General features: G+C 41.1%; 1 protein-coding gene across 6 annotated transcripts in view; it reads right to left on the reverse strand.

Annotated features, from left to right (window-relative positions):
* Positions 1–16489, reverse strand: part of TRERF1 (transcriptional regulating factor 1) — a 151718-nt gene that overhangs the window by 82278 nt on the left and 52951 nt on the right. For 5 of the 6 annotated variants that reach the window (XM_075863266.1, XM_075863265.1, XM_075863261.1 and 2 more), the window contains exon 2: positions 7044–7121. The gene's annotated coding sequence lies outside the window, so the exon portion shown is untranslated. Of the gene's footprint in view, positions 1–7043; positions 7122–7730; positions 7819–16489 lie in introns of those variants that run through there. The other variant, XM_075863264.1, reaches the window with a different exon arrangement.

The following is a 16489-nucleotide window of genomic DNA, read 5'->3' on the forward strand; positions in this document are numbered from 1 at the left end:
ATCTGCGTTCACAGGACGCAGATACAGTTGAATCCTATAGTAGAGCAGGGGAATGTCAGTGTATAACGCTGGCCACTCACGGCTCAGCGCAGACAGTTGTGATGACTTCAATGCCCGCACCGGTCTATGCTGAGCTGTGAGCGTCTCAGCACGTATGTCACGTGCGCTGCACTTCTGTCATATACCAGCGTTTCCAGCAGCTTATTGGTCCATAGTCTCCTCAATGCCCGCCCCAATGGTATATACACAGATGATGGGGGTTATATACAGGGATGATGGGTTTCCTGTATATTACCCCCGTCATCCTTGTATTTAACCCAATCATACTTGTATATTACCTCCATCATTCCTGTATATTACACCCACCATCCCTGTATACAGGGATGATGGGAGTTCTATACAGGAATGATGAAGATAATATACAGGAAAGATGGGGGTTATGTACAGGAACCCCCATCATCCCTGTATATAACCCCCATTATTCCTGTATATAACCCCCATCATCCCTGTATACACCAGTCAGCCAAAATCCGTGTATATACTATTGGGGCGGGCAGTGTCCGCTCGCCTTGGCGCAACGGCATTGAGACTAAACAAGAAGTAAATTGGATGGGAATTGAGGACACCGTGGACCAATAGGATGCGAAAAGCGAGTAAATGGCAGAAGTGCAGAGGAAACTTAAAATATGCGCCGAGCCACACAGACCAGAGGAGTAGAGGGATCTCCTCCACTCGTCGTTGGAACGAAGTTAGGTGAATATGTATTTTATTATGTTTATTAGGCACTTTTGGGGCTGTATGGGGGTATTATACTGCGTCAGGGCAGCAATGGGGACATTATACTGTGTGGGGGGCATTGTCAGGTGGTAGATTATATACAGTAGTACACAGCATGCTCAGGGGATATATATTAATGAAATGGCGTGGCGCATATGGAGCGTGGCACACAAAAAGGGTGTGGCCCAAAAATGGTTTATTAATCGTAATCTAGATTACATGTTCAATTAATTATGATTTTGATCATAAATCGGTCAGCCCTATGACTATATATTTTCTTTCCCTGCAGAAGGAGTCTCCTCACCTATACTACCATGTCACTGCAGAGGCTCTGCTCCTTCCCTGACAAGCAGGGCAGAAAGCTATTTCTATTGGCTGTTCTGCAGTACACAGAGGATCACTATGCAGAGACCTGGCTGTGAGTGACTGAGCATGCGTGTTCAACAGCACTCAAATCCCTAGATGGACATTAACATTGCTATACACTTTGAACACCAGGTGGCGCCATACTATGCAAGTAAATGTCACAACTTTACTGGGTCGTTATTTTAACACCCTCTATATGGCAAATATTATTCATTTTTTGGTGTTACATGATATGATACTAATAATGGTCAATCTTTCTTTTAAGGACCATGAATCACTAAGCTAAATACGCTCTTCAGTCTTATGTTGTAGGCTATGGAAACAACGTATCAGTCAGGGGCAGATGGTGACAGCAAAGGGCCCTTGTGAATAAAGCGAGTCTGGACCCCCTCCCTTTAAAGCTATGCAAAGATAAATATATAGATTATTACACACCAACATTAATAAAAAATAAACTGTACAGATTGAATTCATACTATATACATGTCATGCTCTTCGCACGGAACTCACACATTTAATACCTACTCCATTCAAACGTTGGTCATATGTTGCACACAAGTTGCTCACACATTGGATAAATGCCACAATGCCGCACACGCACCACTCATGCCTAGCAAATACGGCATATGCAGCACACGTCACATGCACTGGAACATACTGCAGACACTACCACACTAGACATATGTCACACACAACCGCTCACCCACTAAAAACACGCTGCAGACGCCGTTGACGCATTCGATGTAAACCAGCTGCACAGGCAGTGTGTCTGCTCGTCAGTGTATGTAAAAGCTATCAGCCTGGAGTACAAGACCAGGAATGTTTGTACTGCTGTCATGCGTAGCTCACAGATGATTACATACACTCATACATTGTAACAAACCCTCAGGTGTGATCCTGAGGTTTTCAATCCCCCTGTGAGCTAAACACTGCAGTCGCACAAAATCTGATTCTGGTCTTGAACTCTAGGCTGATAGTTCTTACCTACACCATCACTGATACATTGTAACAATTTTTACGATTCATCTTCCATGTATCCTATATACATAGAAGTTGTATCGTTCTCCCTCTGCCGATTCCGGTAGTTAAGCTTAACTAAGCCGAACTTAGATGTGATCGATATTAAGTGGATCCTGTGTGTCAAAGACACACAGGATCGGCTCTCAGCCGAGCCGCCAGTTCAGCAGAACTGGAGGAATCGGCTGAAAGAGGACAATACAGAATCTATGTATACAGGACACATAGAAACTGTATTGTGAAACAAAAATTAAATAAAAGTCCATCTAAAAAGTGCTTAAAAATCACAAAAACACATTCATTTATAAAAAACAAAGAACAAAATAAAGAAAGATTCAAAGGTTTTCAAAACCTAAATGTTAAGGAACTGATGCAGCTGCCCCACAGCGGGAACCCTCACCAATCACTAGAACAGGGGTTCCCGAGCCCCCCCCCATTCCTCCTCACTGCGCCCTTCCTCAGTGAGGGGCACCTTGAATGGAGCAGCAGCCAAGCATGCGCCCTGCCGCTCCATACACTGTCTATGAGACTGAGGGATACAGCCAATACTCGGCTGTCTCCATCACTATTTTAGACTTTGAAAGGAGCGGCATCGCACATGCTTGACCGCCACTCCATTAAAATTTTCCTCACCGTGCAGTGAGGAGGAAGTGAGTAGGGGGGCTTAGGATCCCACGCAGTGAGGAGGGGGGCTTAGGATCCCTCTTCTAGTGATAAGTCAAAGTCCCAGTGATCAGACACTTATCACCCATCCTGTGGATAGGTGATAAATGTCGATTGTGGGAATACCTCTTTAAGTGTGTTATTTACATAAAACCAGACAGTCCCATTATATAACTCGGCAGGGATCATATTGGTCAGTCCCTCCCAAACGGACATTGTTGGCATCTCCTACCAATATGCCCAATATGGTGGCATCCATTTTCAATTGGCACTAAAAATATAATTAAAAAGTTACATTTTAAAAATGATTATTGGCCTTCTTCATACGAATGGCAATAAAAATAAAATGTAAGGTGACGAGTTCTCTTTAAGAAAAGTGTTGACCTGGTCTTACACGCGCCCTCCTTCTATAGAACGTCTTCACAGCTTCCTTTTTCTCTTTCAGTTTTATAAAAAAAAAAAAAAAGAACTGTCACAAAGGTTAACATTACATGTCACCATAAGGGCTAGTTCACATGGTGGCTTTTGCATGGCGGGTTCCGCCGCGGAACTATTCCTGCCGTCTGCAGGACGATTCCTCCCTCCCATGGGAGGTCCGGGCGGAATCAATCTTCCGCTCCAAGATTGAGCAGGACGCTTCTTTTTCCCGCTGATTATTTCAAAAACAAAAAAAGCGTCCAACTCCCATTGAAATGAATGGGAAGCCAAATTTTGCATCAGAAACCACCGCAAAATTCCTCTTTGTGAACATACCCCAAGAATATCCATACATATATGTGCAACACTGAACCGTGTGTCTTACAATGGAGGGTCATTTTCATTGATCGTATTACCATGTATTTATTTATACAGTATCACACTTGGTCACAGGATGTGTAGAAACCGGACACCTGGACTGAGGCTTCTGCTAGGGGTTCTCCGGGAATATATAAATAGCACATATATAAATTAGCGATATTCTTATATAGTCACAGTGGTTGCCAAATTACCCCCCACTCTCTTCTTTTCTGCCCAAATGCAATTAAAGCACTATAAGTATTATCACATAAAACAGCCCCTTTAAAAAAGGAAAAAAAAAGTCAATGGTCTGTGCATGTAATGCAACGATGTGCTGGGTCCTCCAAAAGTAAGAGATGGGGTTTGTAAAAAAGTTAACAAAATTGGTATCGCTGCGTCCGTAAAAGTCTGAATTATTACAATATACCATTATTTAACTTCCACAGTGAACGACGTAAAAAAAAATAAAAAAATTGAAAACCGCCAAAATCGCTGTTTTTTGGTCAACTTCGCTCTAAAAAAAACGTAATAAAAAGTAATTAATAAATTTGTATATACCAAAAAATAACACCGATAAGAACGACAGCGCGTCCCGCAAAAAATGAGCTCTCACACCACTCAATCCACGGAAAAATAAGAACGTTATCGCTATGTGGTGAAACAAAACAACTTTTTTTTTTAACAAAGTTTTTTTTTTTTTTAAAGTAGTAAAATATAAAAAAAAAACTATATAAATTTGGTATCACCGTAATCGTATTGAGCCACAGAATAAAGTTAAGTTGTCGTTCTACTGCACGGTGAACGCCGTAAAAACGAAACCCAGAAAACAATGGAGGAATTACAGTTTTTTCCAATTTCAGCCCGCAAATAATTTTTTTCTGTTTCCTAGTACATTATATGGTACTTTAAATGCTACCAATAGAAACATACAACTCGTCCCGCAAAAAATATGCCCCCACACCGCTCTATTGATGGAAAAATAAAAGAGTTATGGCTCTTGGAATGCGGAGAGTGAAAAACTAAAATGAAAAATAAAAAAAAGAAACAGCTGAGGCCCCATGCACACGACCGTAAAAATCGTCCGTAATGACCAATTCACTTCTATTGTCTACGGACAACTTCCCGTTTATTTACCGGGCGATAGACGTGTACCGCAAAAGATAGGACATGTTCTTACAGTCCGTGCTCCCATACTTTGTATGGGAGAACGTGCCAAAAATGCGGGAGACTGCCCGCTGCTGGCCGTGCCCGGAATCACAGCCTCGGCCGTGTTCATGAGGCCTTAGTCCTGACGGGGTTAAACTACAGTACTTTATTGGTGTTACAATCAACTACACGTACAAAATTGTTACTATTAAACCACCATCTACTACTAGTAGTGATTTCAGGGGGTAGGGGGTGTCTGTAATCATTAACCCCTTAATGACCGCCTATACGCCTTTTCACAGCGGTCATTAAGGGAACTTATGCAACAGTTGCGCCTTTTCACGGCTCTGTGTCAGAGGCCCAGGATGGATGTCCCATGCCGGTTATTGTAGGTGTCGGGCTGTGGCCCCTGCTCTAATAACAGGGATCAGTTTCCTCCGATCCCGGCTGTTTAACCCCTCAGAGGCCGCGGTCAATAGCAACCACGGCATCCAAGAGCTTTCAGAGGGAGGGTGTTCCTTCTGTCACCTCATCGGCTCTCAAGTTTTACTAGTATGCTCCTACTTTATTTTTGTATGTTATACATTCTTTCAGAAACACAGCATAGTCGTATACAATATGGACAAACTCTAGATAAGTATTGAAACTAATATATAATGTGTAACAAACTAGGCAAACATCAAATCACACAACAGTGTACAATGGTGCCAAGGAACCGCGGATAAGGAGCGCAGCCAATTCACCTAAAAAACAATTCATTTTCTATACCTTGATGTCTATTATAGACCCTACCGTACTGTTTTTGTTTTTAAAGGCTAATGTCAAATGATATAGAACCTACAAAAAAATATACTAATATATAATAATAAGAATTTATATTTATTCATAATTCTTTAACAATACATAGTAATGTGGATCATCCAAAAACACTAGAACCACAACAATCGACACAACAAAGATTAATCAATGAATTAATAACACATGCCACCCTAAAACACAAGTTACCGAGTCTATACCAAAACCTACATAAAGTAACCTAAATGACTATATCGAATAAAACAACTGCCTAGAAATCTAAAGAGTAAAAGAAACATAACTGAATAACAACATGTGGGATATTGTGTTCAGTGTAACCGCAATGTACGTTTCGCTACAGTTTCGAAGCCGCTCATTTTGTAGGTACTACATGTTATGGGGAGTCATTTCTGTTTAGTGGTTGTGATTAATATGCTATGGAATAAAATTGGATTTACCAGAATACAAAATTATCGCCTATCCATAGGATAGGTAGTTATTTATTCTGCGAATACCCCTTTAATAATGTTAAATGATGTCGTGTGGATTTAACTACTTTATCTCGTTATGTTTCATATTTTCCTCTTTAACCCCTTTTTACGAACTAGGGGGCTTTTTCATTTACTTTTATTTTATTCGGAAGTATTTTAATGCATTATTGCCAGTGTATATTAAAACAAATAAGAAATAATAAAACGATGGACACCCCTTGCATGAAAAACTCACCTTGCAGTGCCATATATGTATGCCTTAGGGGGAAGGGGTTAATAATTCAATATATTTAGCATTAGAATCTGGCAGTTTAGTCTGGCTGATCTTGGTGACTGTGGCGGTCGGGTGGTGCATTAGTTGTTTACAACTGGTAATAATACAAAAAAAATTATATTTCAAATCCGTCACATAGAAATATTTATATACGCAAACAAAAATTATGTATTTTTTTGCACAATCTAGCGCCATAATAAATTAATAAATAACTCTGAAAGGGCGATATGAAAAAGTTAATTAATAACTGCAGGAGAAATGGAATTTATGGCAGTGCAGCTAATGATTATGGTGAAAAATACCTTTTAATTCCATTTTATAGGGGTTCTTAGAGGGGGGTCCTGAGTGAGAGAACCTGCTTCTTGACATCCGTATGCCTTAAAGGGTAACTAAACTTTCAAAAAAACTTCAGACAAGTCATAGTGACATGTCAGAAGTTTTGACCGAGCACTGAGACCCCCACCAACGCGGGTGAGCCGTGTTGTTTCTGATCAGCTTTTCTCAGAAAGCCGAGCAATTGTTGTAAGGGCGACTATGACATGTCAGAAGTTTTTTGAACGTTACGTTTTCCTTTAATAAGGCCTATGGGCAGGGGTTGTGGCCCCAAGAAAACCCCTCTGTTCTATTTTACTACCTATGTCATACAACAAATACACGTTTGTAAAATCAAAATAAAACAAATAAAAATATGATGTTCATACAAAGATGATTTTTTAAGAGGATATAAAACTTGGTACCTGGATAAGACTCTGCATTTGATCCACTATTAAATATAAAAACTCCAGCGCACTTCCATAGTATCGTTTTCTTAGATTCTGTAAGCAACGTAAGATACAAAAAAAGCAAATGAGTACATATGTGAAATGTTATGGGAAATCATCACTATATCGGTAAAATAATGATGGATTGGGGACATTAGACTTCAGATTTACTGAGAGCAGTCACATAGAAACTGCGAATGAAGGACTGGAAAATACACTACAAAGCAATAAAAAATAAATCCAGACAATGTAATACAGACAAACAGACAGAGAGATAGATATTGGATGGATGGATAGATAGATAGATAGACAGACATGAGGGAGATAGATAGATAGATAGATAGATAGATAGATAGATAGCGAATGAAGGACTGGAAAATAAACTACAAAGCAATAAAAAATAAATCCAGACAATGTAATACAGATAGATAGATAGATAGATAGATAGATAGATAGATAGATAGATAGATAGATAGATAGATAGATAGATAGATAGATAGATAGATAGATATGAGATAGATAGATAGATAGATAGATAGATAGATAGATAGATAGATAGATAGATAGATAGATAGATAGATAGATAGATAGATAAGATATAAACTATAATTTATCATAATCACAAATTCAGAATAAAACAGTAACATAAAAAATAGAATTTACTTTTCAATTCCTGTTTTTAATTTCCTGTTTTAAGCGAATATGTTATTTCCGTAGCAACAACATTCCGTGTTTTTTTACAATTATTTCTCAAACATCATGTGTAGTTCTGATGGTAAAACATACAGAAGAATGGAAATAAAGTAATATAATGTAATAACATAAATAACTTACAAAAAAACACTATATTGTTACTTTTTACATGACATTACTTCGTAACAACATATAATTCGAAATAAATAAAACATTTTAGATAAGTTCTAGTCTGTAATATACTAACCAAAGCTATGCCGTTTTATCCAATACAGATATGGATAGACAGACAGATGATAGATAGACAGACAGATGACAGACAGATGATAGAGATAGACAGACAGACAGATGATAGAGATAGACAGACAGACAGACGATAGACAGACAGACAGATGATAGATAGACAGACAGATGACAGACGATAGATAGACAGACAGACAGACAGATGATATAGACAGACAGACAGATGATATAGACAGACAGACAGATGATAGAGATAGACAGACAGATGATGATAGATAGAGACAGACAGACAGATGATAGATAGACAGACAGACAGACATGAGATAGATAGATAGATAGATAGATAGATAGATAGATAGATAGATAGATAGATAGATAGATAGATAGATAGATAGATAGATAGATAGATAGATAGATAGATAGATAGATAGATAGATAGATAGATAGATAGATAGATAGATAGATAGATAGATATGAGCTAGATAGATAGATATGAGATAGATAGATATGAGATAGATAGATAGATAGATAGATAGATAGATAGATAGATAGATAGATAGATAGATAGATAGATAGATAGATATGAGATAGATAGATATGAGATAGATAGATATGAGATAGATAGATATGAGATAGATAGATAGATAGATAGATAGATAGATAGATAGATAGATAGATAGATAGATAGATAGATAGATAGATAGATAGATAGATAGCTCGTTACAAGACACCGCTCTGATAACTGCACTGTAATGAGCCGTGCCCACCAGCCACCTAAACAGTTATAAGAAGGTGTTGCACTAGTGGAAATACTTCTAAGAAATGCACAATACAGTAATCATGTAAAAGAAAACGTATATATATGTATTATATGGTTTATAAATTATATATAGGATGTCATCATTATATATAATACCATGCAAATTCATTGGCCGTTAGTTAGAGGGCCCAGGTCATCAAAGCTATAACCTCTGGATGTAGATAGTGACATTGCTGCTCGCAGTGGACCACCAAAACGAGAATTCTAGCTAATATGTGGGCAGGGGTCATCTCTTTTAACTGAATATATAATTGGGGGCAAGAGGACAAGCCCTTTAACTTATTGATAGAAGATATGCAAAAATAAAAGGTACCGATAGGCTATCATTATGTACAATATGGCCAGACCTCCTCCAATGCCAAATTAATAAATGATTTGTTTTTGTTTTTTTTTTGCCTTTGACGGCCTTAAAAAAAAACAACGTTTAACGGTTAAAATTAGATGTGATGTTCAATTATGTCTAACTTAGTCAACAGGAACAAGTGTAAAGGTGGTCAATCGTAATTTCACACCCCATAGGTGCTAGTAACATTGTGATCATGTATGACCAGAAGGCTCATGTGCGATTACAAGTGGGTAAAGCAAAGCATCACCCGTAAATACAGGAGCTGGAGTCTGTGAAAATTCTATCCAATGATTTCTTTATTATATCCGATTCTGGGAAAAGCTCTGTGAGATCCAATATTGTGGCCGGTGTTGGACTTGGAGGATCCACTTATTAGGGTATGTGCACACACACTAATTACGTCCGTAATTGACGGACGTATTTCGGCCGCAAGTACCGGACCGAACACAGTGCAGGGAGCCGGGCTCCTAGCATCATAGTTATGTACGATGCTAGGAGTCCCTGCCTCTCCATGGAACTACTGTCCCGTACTGAAAACATGATTACAGTACGGGACAGTTGTCCTGCAGAGAGGCAGGGACTCCTAGCATCGTACATAACTATGATGCTAGGAGCCCGGCTCCCTGCACTGTGTTCGGTCCGGTACTTGCGGCCGAAATACGTCCGTCAATTACGGACGTAATTAGTGTGTGTGCACATACCCTTAGAGATGATCCTGAGGACCACCCTCCATCCATACAGAGCACGTCCACTCATAATTTCATTGTACACACAGGACGTATACGCAAAAAAGGTCTAATAGGTTATTTGTGAATCATCCCATAAGAGACAGACCATAGTGGCAAGTGATTGGCTACAAAACAGCTCTAAACAGGGTTGTCGTGTGACGGGGGCTATGGCGCCGTTGTATTAGAGGCCCATTATTGTATCAGAGTCTGGACCCATTGGACGATCCTTTGGCAGTGTGGTCGGCTAGTCCAACGTCTGTAGCCATATCTGGTTTGTGAATAAAAATTCCGACTAGGCAGGAAGCCACACCATAAATAATTGAGGTATCGATGCATAACGAACCAGAATTCAGGAGTCCGCGAAAGCTGGGTGACAACCTCTGTGTGAGTTGTAATGGCAGCCATATTAGTTGGTTTTCGTGGATGTTACATTGATGGTCTTTCCTTCAATAGGCTGGTCTCAGTACCAGATTCACCTATAATAGTCACTGTGTCGTGTACTGCAGGTTCCATGGGTCAGACCCCCGCTGCTCATACATTGAAGGCCTTTTCTAAGTATAGGCCATCAATGTAAAATCCTGGAAAACCCCTTTAAATCTGATGGTGAAAAATGAAGTACAGTGTACGTAAATTACATGCAACTGGTGAGAAACCACACGTTATATGGCAAAGCTGTAGATACTGTTGTAGAAACCAGACTACAACCATAGAGCTTCAAAGTGTCTTCCTGCGGTTTATAACATCTCACATTTCTGCCTAACCAGACTCTGATCATCGCAGTCACTCCTGTTGCCACTGTCGTTTTGTCATAGAGGAAGCATCAAGACCTCTAAAATATTTGCAGCCGGAAGCTACTATATATATTGTTGAGATAACCTACAAAAATGTCACCACGTATTTCTCCTATAAGTTGTATTTAAGTTGTTGGGCTTCTTTTCATACCAGACAGCTCAGTAGGGTTGAGATCTGGGGATTGTGCCATTCAATCCATTCCAGACAGAATACCACCGGACTGCGTTTTTCCTAGATAGGTCTTCCATAATTTGGAGTAGTGCTTTGGGTTGTTGTTGGGTGAAATGGTCTCCAATCAAGTGCCATGACATGGCGTTGCAAAATAGGAGTGATCGCTCTTCTTGTCTAAAGGGTTGTTTCATCAGAGACAACCCCTTTCAGAATCAGACAACCCACTACCGGCACCCAGACCAAACAGCAATTTTGCCGGGGGGGAAGTCGCGGCCAGTCACACATTTCCCCTGAAGCAAGCCAAGGCAGGAGAAATTTAGTATTACATGGCGGCCATTCATAAGAATTGTATTACTAGGATGTCTTGAGTCCGCCAGAATGGGAGCCGCTCGTTCCTGAACAGGGGACTCTCCTCTATGATGCATATGGACAGGGTGGTCTTCAGGAGACAACCGCTTTGAACCTTTTATCCTGTACATATTCCCATTTTACCAGCACCAAAGCACCTCCTTAACCATCACATTCCACCCAAGCTTGACAGATGGCATCAGGTAGTCCTCTAGCCCCTTCCCATTTGTTCTGTGCCTATCATGTCGTCTTCTCTGTGACCTAAAATGTAGACTTGTTTGCCCATAACACTTGCTTCGGTCTTCCTTCCTCCAATGTCTGCGTTCTTTTGCCCATTTTAATATTTTTCTTTTATTGGCCAGTTTCATAGTTTTCTATGCCTAGGAGGCAGCATCCCGGAGTCACCTCCTCATTTGACTAGTGTTTTGTGGGCACGATTTAGTAAAGCCGATGACCTGTGAGGTGACGGTTTTTAAGACTAGAGACTCTGCTGGGTTTATCCCCCTGCACAGTCGTGCACCATGTTCTACCACTTCTCTTTCTATCCTGTTCCGGGAAGGGAGTAGTACACACCTTTGTAAGAGATCTTCAGTTTCTTGGCAAGTATTCACATGGAATAGCCTTTATTTCTCACAACAACAATAAACTGATACGTTTCAGGAGAAAGCTCACACTTTATGGCCATCTTGAGACCGCACTCAGAAATGCTGAAACTCCAGATACTCAGGTAGCCCAAAGGAGGCCAGTTTTATTGCTTCCATAAAACAGCTAATCTCATACAACCTCATTAAAGTTTGTGATGCCCATTAACAAGCAAGTGTTCGTGTGTAACATCACTGCCCAGACTAAAAAGGTGGGGGGATTTGGCGATGTTTTGGGGTCTGTTAAAAAAAAATAAAAAATATGATGATTTTCATGTGTGTTTAAAGGGTTAATCCTAACTTAGAAATAGTATGAAATATTCACTCAGCTCCGGAATCCGCACCTATCTGCAGAAGAATCTGACCCCGTTCTGCCTGGCGAGACGGCCGCCACATCGGAGAATGAATGGAGAGGTGGATGCGCACGTGCAGGTCTCTCCCCAATCTGTTTTGTTGGGTTTACGGAAACAGCCGAACAAGTGTCCAAGGTGTATATCTCGGATGTACTAGACCTAGGTGCAAAAGAGGAAAGTCGTTCTGAGCCAAATCAGTCAGTGAGCTGCACACACGGCTCGGCTGATCGCGGCTCCTGTGTGATTTTAACGTCTCCTGTGCAATTTCAGCGGCTTGTGTGTTCGTCAGCGATTATCTAAGCACAGTTCCAATCATGTCAAAGTGGATCCACTTTGACTTCATCATAACGAAGCTTAGAAAGCCAAATCAGGAGCACTCAGGAGCCGCAGTAATCGGAGCCGTCAGTACAGCTCACTGACGGATCTGCATAGCGTTATCAGAAGTGCGCACTGTTCTCTTTTCTTACATTACCAACTACACATACGTTTATACACAGCGAGCAGAGAACCGGGATTATTATACATGAGCCATTTATGAACGAGTCGGACAATGAAAAAATAGATGATGAAGTCAGAGTCGGAAGGTTTGCACAGCCCTGGTGTGAAAGAGGCCTTACAAAAAGACAAAAGTGCCATGTTAAACTGCCAAGTCCGAAATTGCCCCATGGACAGCTTGGCACAGTAATTTTATCTGACGGCATATTAATCCCCAAAACAATGAAAACCAATATTAAAGGAATTTTGAGTCATTAACTATTTTTTCATTAACTACATTAGGGGTTTTATTATAATGGGTGTAAGGAAGTAAGGGTCCTTTTACACCGGCCAATATGGGTCATGAAAACGAGCGCCGATCAACGAGATAGCTGGTTGATTGGCGCTCGTTTGCTCCTTTCACAAGGCACTATGATCAGTAATGTATGTGATGCCGACAATAATATTTTGTGCTGCATTAACGATACAATCAGCCGATGAATGAGCTGATCGTTGCCCTGATCATTAGCCCGTGTAAAGGGCCTTTAGGCTTCGTTCACATCTGCGCTAAGGTTTTCCGTTGTTGTGCTGCATCATAGGAGTAGAAGGATGAAAACCCGAAAGCGCCGGACCTGTGACGTTTCTGGTTTCCATAACGGGGTCCGTCGTTATACTGGACAAAATATCGCCGCATTCTCAGCAATTCTGTCTGCCATTTCTCACCAGATCTGTGACTGAGGCTCCTAACAGAGTCTACGCAGATGTGAACAGAGCCCAACATGTTAAAAGATAAATAGAGGTGGCGCAGCATGATGAATATTGATAAAAATGAGAAGTGGGAGATGAGTGATAGGCTACACATGGACCTGATAAAATAGAGGGATATGGGTGGGATGGGGATTGAAGAGACAGGGCACAGATTGGATAGTAAAATGTGAAGCGGAATAATGCGGGACTGATGTAGGGTCACAGTGTTGGGGTAAAGGCCCTTTAGGGAATATTTACACTCAGCAGATTTGTTGCGGAAATTTCAGTGACTGAAAATCGGTTCCATTTATCTGAATGGGGTTGTTTTGGCGGCAAGCATCAGATACAAGTAAGAATCCCAGAAATGTTTTCAACAAATCTGCCGTGTGTGAATATTTCCATACAACTGCTTCTATTTTGTATATCATTATACTTCTATAATATCGATTGCCTGTAACCCCGGAAGATGATTATTGGAATTGCTCCCGCTTTCTAAAGGAACCAATTCTAATAATTATATTCGGAAATCGGTAATAGTACAATTCCCTAATATAAAATTCCCCCACTATCGGCTTGCCTAGATTTGCAAAATATTTACACACGGATATACAACCCCAATAATCAGGTTCTCCTATTGGTTACGTATTTACAACCAATAGTTGGAGAGCTCATTGTCTGCCGTTTTCCATGTCAGTGTAAGAACTAATTTTGATGGAGTAAAAAAGTAAAAATTTGTGGCACAAGTTTGTGAAAGGCAGAAATGAGATGGTTACTTTAACAGTACTAGTTAATAAGAGGTGAAGGAAAAGCTTCTGTGTAACCGTGAGAAAACCGGCATTATCTAAGATTAATAAAATAACCATCCCGTGGTTTCATAACAAGCACCAGGATAGCTTCTCAGTTTTAATTTATTTTTAATTGTAGAAAATTTTCCTCTAAAATAAATTGTGAAAAACTACCAGTAACTATCAAGACTCTAAGGTCCTGTTCACATGGAGTTTTTGCAGGCAGAAAAATTTGCCTCAGCATGCCATTTGCCGTGTTCTTCGCCTGAAGCCATTGAGCGCCTCGGGCAAAAAACTATGCGAAAATTGCTTTCTTTGCCTCCCATTGATGTCAATGGGAGGTCAGAGATGTAAACGCCCGAAGATAGGACATGTCGCTTCTTTTTCCCGGGAGCGTTTACCGCTGGCAAGAAAAAAACAAAATCAAAGGGAGGCATTTTCCGACACAATTTCCACGTAAAAAAACTCAAGAGTGAACTCCCCTTAAGAAGGCTGGGTGACAACTGTAACGGCTGCTATGTTGGTTGCCACCTAGATTGCCAAACAATATGTACATACAAATATGGCCGAATAGTTTTGACATTTTCTGGGTACCCCAGAATAAAAGGATTCTGGCTCTGGATAAAGAACCAGACCCTTCTGTTGACTTCGGTGTACTGGCGTAGCATGGAAGTATGGAAATGCACCCTTAAATCACCCCGGCCCCCATGTTTTATGGCATTCTGAGGCGCCCATTTTTGACCCTGATTTGGGACTTTTCTCCCTCCAGTATTGGAAGCAAGGACTAAAAGGTGACAACTCCTAAGGGCACTATTTTGTTACTCCCAATTTTAAACTTTCATGTGACCATGAAAATACAAGATAATTGCATAATTTTCTGCTAATCTAGCATTAGAATTTTTTTTTTCAGGATCTAAGATTTGCAGGAATTTCTAGCCATTAGGATGCAAATTAAAGTGTAACGCCAATGCCGATCGTACGATGCGCGTGGAGAGACGCTAGTGCACGCTGGGTGGTACTGTTGAAGTCAACCTATACTTAATAGAACCCGTACTCAACACTCTCCAATGCATTAGAGCCAATCAACGTAAAAAAAAACACCTCATAGCCACCTATTAGGTCATGCCTCATAGGGCGCCCGTCAGATGCTTTATGGCCCCTCCCTTTGTCTACAGCCTAAGGTGCCATGGTAGCTGTAGACCATGACATTTATGGGGTTAAACAGCTGGGATTGGGGTTATCTCCGATGCCAGCCTCCGTTGGCCCTCAATCATGGCTAGCTGTCGCTGATGGAGCGGGCACCGCTTGCGTCCACACCTCTATATGGGGTAATGTGCATTTTTTGGCCCAACCAAATGCTCATGGTAATAGGGCACACAGCTATCGCTTCAACAATCGTTCAGCCAACAGCTTTGATCCAACCCAACCATCTTCTTCAGCTTCTTCTTCCTCCTAAAGAATAGGGATTCTTTAAGGGATAACTGTGGCTTTTCCAAGACTGAATAAGAACCAATTGTACTGAAAGAAGAAGCCACATTTACCCAGGATTTGCAGTTTCTGGCCCACGGTTACTGTAACATCTATGGCCGGGGGCCATCGTTCAGACTTACCCTCTGACGGCCCCGGCCATCTGTCTTGGCGGCATCAGCTCCCTCCAGGGAGACGCCGACACTCACTTCCAGGTCCTCGAACTGTTTCCTGCAGGGCGCGCGCCCGCGCGTGCATGGCCTTAAAGGGCCAGTACGCATCCAGCTGTCACCCATCAATAATTAGCCCAAATGCATGCTGGACTATAATAAGTGGCTCCACTTGTTCCTCGCCTGAGCATTGTTGTTTACCTAAGTTTGTCTTGCAAACGGTCTCCCAGTGTTTTCCATTTCCCAGTGTTACCCGTTCCTGCCGCCTGTACCCTGTATCCCCTGCTATCATATCTACTGTGAGAGTCAAGTCGTGTCTTCGGCTGTATCCACGGTGCCACCCGCTGTGAAAGTCAAGTCGTGCTTCCGCTACTGTCTACATTGCCTCAGGCACCCGTTCTGAACTATAGACATTGTTTTGTACCTTGTTGGCCAGCTGCTACCCCGCCACACGGTACGGCCCAGTGGCTCCACACCCCGCGCCGTGACAATTACTACACATCAGTCCAGTACTTACACCTTTAACCCCAAACATTCACCTGCCCATATAAACATTTTCCGGTAAATGAATGTGGTAATTTTACCGCACACTGGTCCTACTACGGCAGGATGATCATAGTCATTGCTGAAGAAACATCACCAAC

Source organism: Rhinoderma darwinii, chromosome 4 (assembly GCF_050947455.1).
Source record: "Rhinoderma darwinii isolate aRhiDar2 chromosome 4, aRhiDar2.hap1, whole genome shotgun sequence".
Lineage (NCBI taxonomy): Eukaryota > Metazoa > Chordata > Amphibia > Anura > Rhinodermatidae > Rhinoderma > Rhinoderma darwinii.